The following is a 4,302-nucleotide window of genomic DNA, read 5'->3' on the forward strand; positions in this document are numbered from 1 at the left end:
AACTCAAGTTGGTGAGACTCGATTTCCCACACGCAAAGTCATGTTGACTATCCCCAAATACGTGTAGATTCGTCCAAATACGTCCTTGCCTTTCCAAATATGTGTAGATTCTTTCCCTCAGAAATCCTTCCAACAACTTACCCACTACTGACATCAGGCTCACCAGCCTATAGTTCCTTGGCTTTTCCTTCCCAGCTTTCTTAAATAATGGTACCATATTAGCCAACTGCTAGTCTTCCAGCACCTCACCTGTTACTGTCGATGATATAAGTATTTTTTCCAAGGGCACCAACAATCACTTCCCTAGCTTCCCACAAGGTTCTACGGTACACCTAATCAAGTTCTGGGAATTTCTTCACCATTGTGCATTTTAAGACATCCAGCATATCCTCTTCTGTAATATGGACACTTTTCAAGATGGCAAACCTTCAAAGGAAAACAGGAGCAAAAACTGAGGGAAGCAGGGTAAGTTTAGAGAAAAAGGTAAGAAGTATTAGCCAAAACAAGTTTCAAGTCCAGGAAGGGACAAGCAAGAGGAGAAAGAGTGCGCCTGGGATTCCCAGTCATAGAGGTTGTAGTTGGAGCTGCAAGCATAAATAATGAAGCTGCTAAAGAATCTTATTCTGTCCAAATATAGTCAAAACCTCTGTCCCTCAAACCAGTCTGAAAGCCCTAAATTTCATCGAATACGTTCCCAAATTAGAAAAGGCAGACATAGGATGTGTCCTAGACCAACTGAGGTTACCACAAAGGACTTCTTCTCAACCTCTCCCTTCGACTGAGCTAGTTAAACCTAAAAACAGATCAACCTTATGATCCAGTAGGACTTTCAAAACTTAAAGTGTAGAAACTGCCATTCCCTATTCAGATTAGCTGCCAAGAAATTTTGATCCCAAATCCTGATTGACGATGACTAGACCTAGGGTAACTACAATTGGCTAACATTGTCACCAAATAATAAAATAATCCCTCAAAGAAGTTTCCACTGAGTAAGCTTAGGACTTTTCTGAAGTGATGGATGAGCCAACTATGTGAAGTTATTTCAACTGAATAAAACCGTGACTCTGCTGTCAGATCAGAAATCTCAGATACTCCAATAATCTGAGTACCTCTTAACAACACACAATTGTATGTTCAGCATACTTGTTTTAATATGTTATCATTGCCTTGAAACCAAGGGATCAACATTGGTTTAAACTTGTTAAGCCTGAGTCATAGGGAAGGAAGACAAGCCTGTGAGGGAAATGAGAACAGAGACTAATGAAACCAAAAGAGAAAATGCTGGAAAATCTCAGCAGATCTGGCAGCATCTGTAAGGAGAGAAAAGAGCTGATGTTTCAAGTCTAACTGATCCTTTGTCAAAGAGACTAATGAGATTAGCTTTAAGTGAATGTCACAACCGCGTACTAAGTGCTTCCTTATTGTTCTCTGAACTAAGATTTTATATAAGTGGTATGAAGATCTTATAAATTTTCAACTGGTTAATATTTTAAAAACAACTCATGGTACACATCTGACATAATTAAGATAAAAGGTTAACAAAAACAAAAAAATTGCTGATACTGGAAATTTGAAACAACAAATAAAATGTGCTGAAGAAACTCAGCAGGTCCAGCTGCATCTATAGAGAGAAAGATGTTTTGAGTCCAATGGCTCTTCATCAGATCTATTGGTAACATTTCAACACAGGGTAAATGGTTAGTTTATTGTATAAGTATTGTGAAAGTCACACAATAACAAGTGGTAAAGTTATTAACTAAAATAACTTTACTAATATACAGATTGAATAATTTAAAGTGAGTTTTGAGAAAATTTAAAGTAAGTCAAGATAAAAGTTACATATGAAAACAAAAATGAGATTCATTTGCGATATACTTGCAGGCCAGTCTTGTTTAAAGATATTTATGAATTGGCCGAGTTCAAACTTGAAGTCAGATTCGGCATTAGCAGTGCTTCTGCCTTCAAATAGTTGAAGGTTGATCTCATTGATGGACCCGTGAGCAGATCAGATCCTTGAAGTGAGTTCAGGCTCTTTTGTTTCACTTTACAGCACTGGACTCTTAGCAGCCTACTTCAGTATTACAGCAGTTTCACTATTTTATTTTGTTCCAGTTACCTGCCTTTGTCTTCCTGTTGATAAGCAATTCTTGTTTCACAGTGTCTCTCCAATGGTGTGTGTAATGATTGTAATGAGGTCAGCCAGGTGGACCTCATAGAATAAAAGTTCCCTGATTATTAATTCCCTGCTATCTGGTCCAATCAGGGAGCCCAGGCTGACAGATGAAAAGAGAAGTGTAGGTGTGTCAGGGCGGACCGAGAACTGGAAGGGGCATGGGATGGACCGAGAACCGGAAGGTGGGTAGGGGCGGGCTGCCTTAGAGTGGTCGGAGGTGGGAGGGGCGGGGGCTTGCTGGGTCTGTATTGCCTGCACTTTCGTATGTAACAGTACTGTCTAATGTACAACTGTCATTGCTGTTGTCTCTTTATATCTTTATGTGAAACTGGGATCTGAGGTTTGTCCTCATGTCCCTGTAAACTGTTTGAACGGTAGGGTTGGGGGCCTGGCTTTGCTGCTCCTCTCCCTTGTAAAATTGCTGTCTCTTGTATGCAGCTGTAAATGTAACTGTTTGTTGTAAACTGTTTTTGTAATTTGTTTAATAAAATTTTAAAAAAGAGAAGCGTCCCCTCCAACTCTATTTTGATTTAGTCCCTGCCCTACCCTTCACTGTTTGATCACATAGCATTGCCTTTTTTGTGAAGGGCACTGCTTGTCACTGGCCACTCGGGTGTTTTCCGATCTTCCTGGTGTTGGAAATTGAATAAAGATTCCTACACCTTGTGTCTCTCACTGTGTCTCACACCTGTGCACACACTACATGGGTGCTGGGGAAAAAAATAAGCACTACTGCAGTTAGGTGGTAGTGTGGGGGTTAAGAAAAAAGAAAAAGAAAAAAAAGAGAAGCGTGCCCGGGTGTCCAGCAACAGCCTTGAGCTGTTCAGGGAGAGGTGGGCACCACAGGGAATGGAGTGCATTATTTCTCCCTCCAACTCTATTTTGAGTTAATCCCTGCCCTCCCATTCACTGTTTGATCACACAGCATTGCCCTTCGATGTGAAGGGCACTGCTTGTCACTGGCCACTCGGGTGTTTCCTTTCTTCCTGGTGGTGGAAATTTGAATAAAGATTTGCACACCTTGTGTCTCTCACTGTGTCTCCCACCTGCACACACATAACATGGGTGCTGGGGAAAATAAGCACGACCGCAGTTGGGCTGTAGTGTGGGGGAAAAAAAAAGAGAAGCGTGCGCGGGTGTCTCTGGAGAAGGAGGACGCAGTGTCCAGCAATACCCTTGAGCTGTTCAGGGAGAGATGGGCACCACAGGGAATGGAGTGCTGTAATTCTCCCTCTAACTCTATTTTGATTTAATCCCTGCCCTCCCATTCACTGTTTGATCACACAGCATTGCCTTTTGATGTGAAGTGCACTGCTTGTCACTGGCCACTCAGGTGTTTCCTTTCTTCCTGGTCGTGGAAATTTGAATAAAGATTCGTGCACCTTGTGTCTCTCACTGTGTCTCATTCCTGCACACACAAACATGGGTGCTTGGGGAAAATATAAGCACTGCCGCGGTTAGGCAGTAGTGTGGGGGTTTTTTAATAAGAAAAAGAAAAAAAAGAGAAGTGTGCCCGCGTGTCTCTGGAGAAGGACACGCGGTGTCGACCAACACCCTTGAGCTGTTCAGAGAGAGGTGGGCACCACAGGGTGTGGAGTGCATTATTTCACCCTCCAACTCTATTTTGATTTAGTCCCTACCCTCCTCTTCACTGTTTTGATCACACAGCTCTGCCCTTTGATGTGAAGGGCAGTGTTTGTCACTGGCCACCCGGGTGCTTTCCTATCTTCCTGGTGGTGGAAATTGAATAAAGATTCGTGCACTTTGTGTCTTTCACTGTGTCTCACACGTATACACACACACCATGGGTGCTGGGGAAAAAATAAGCACTACCGCGGTTAGGTGGTAGTGTGGGGGTTAAAAAGAAAAAAAGAAAAAAAAAAGAGAAGTGTAGGTGTGTCAGGGCGGACCGTGAACTGGAAGGGGGATGGGGTGGACCGAGAACCGGAAGGTGGGTAGGGGCAGGCTGCCTTAGAGTGGTCGGAAGGTGGGAGGGGTGGGGGCTTGCTGAGTCTGTATTGTCTGCACCTTTGTATGTAACAGTACTGTCTAATGTACAACTGTCATTGCTGTTGTCTCTTTATATCTTTATGTGAAACTGGGATTTGAGGTTTGTCCTCATGTCCCTG

The sequence above is a fragment of the Chiloscyllium plagiosum genome, chromosome 1 (assembly GCF_004010195.1).
Source record: "Chiloscyllium plagiosum isolate BGI_BamShark_2017 chromosome 1, ASM401019v2, whole genome shotgun sequence".
In the NCBI taxonomy this organism is placed as follows: Eukaryota; Metazoa; Chordata; class Chondrichthyes; order Orectolobiformes; family Hemiscylliidae; genus Chiloscyllium; species Chiloscyllium plagiosum.